The 438-nt window shown below is 29.7% G+C and overlaps 1 protein-coding gene across 4 annotated transcripts in view; it reads right to left on the reverse strand.

Annotated features, from left to right (window-relative positions):
• LOC139518784 (uncharacterized) overlaps nucleotides 1-438 on the reverse strand; it is a 310,064-nt gene that overhangs the window by 129,277 nt on the left and 180,349 nt on the right. The gene's annotated exons all lie outside the window — the stretch shown is intronic.

A 438-nucleotide genomic window follows, 5' to 3' on the forward strand; every position in this document is an offset into this window, starting at 1 on the left:
TTTCCTTGTTTCATAATATTCACCTAAGTTTGCAATTAAAATTAGACATTTCACCAAAAAAATTCTATTGTTTAAATTTGTAAAAAAAAATTCTAGGAAGTTTTATATTGCTAGGTTTTTCCTTTAAATGTCTCTGCCGAATCCATGTACGACACCTGAGTATCGGTTAACAGGTGCCGACTTTGTATGTCATTTTGTTTTTTTGTATCAATTATTAACCCAAGCGGGTTTTTAAAAATTACTACAGGGGAATACTTTTGAATGATGATTATTTTATAACTTAAAACAAAAGTATAATTACATTGGGTTGGTTTGGTGTGTGTGGCTGATCTTTTTACTCCCTGTTAGATAAAGCTCAAATATCTTAATAAATCCGTAGCTTGCATTGTTATTTCGTGAATAACCGCTAGATAAAAAAAACTGTTTAATTCTTCTCAA

This window comes from Mytilus edulis, chromosome 4 (assembly GCF_963676685.1).
Source record: "Mytilus edulis chromosome 4, xbMytEdul2.2, whole genome shotgun sequence".
NCBI lineage: Eukaryota > Metazoa > Mollusca > Bivalvia > Mytilida > Mytilidae > Mytilus > Mytilus edulis.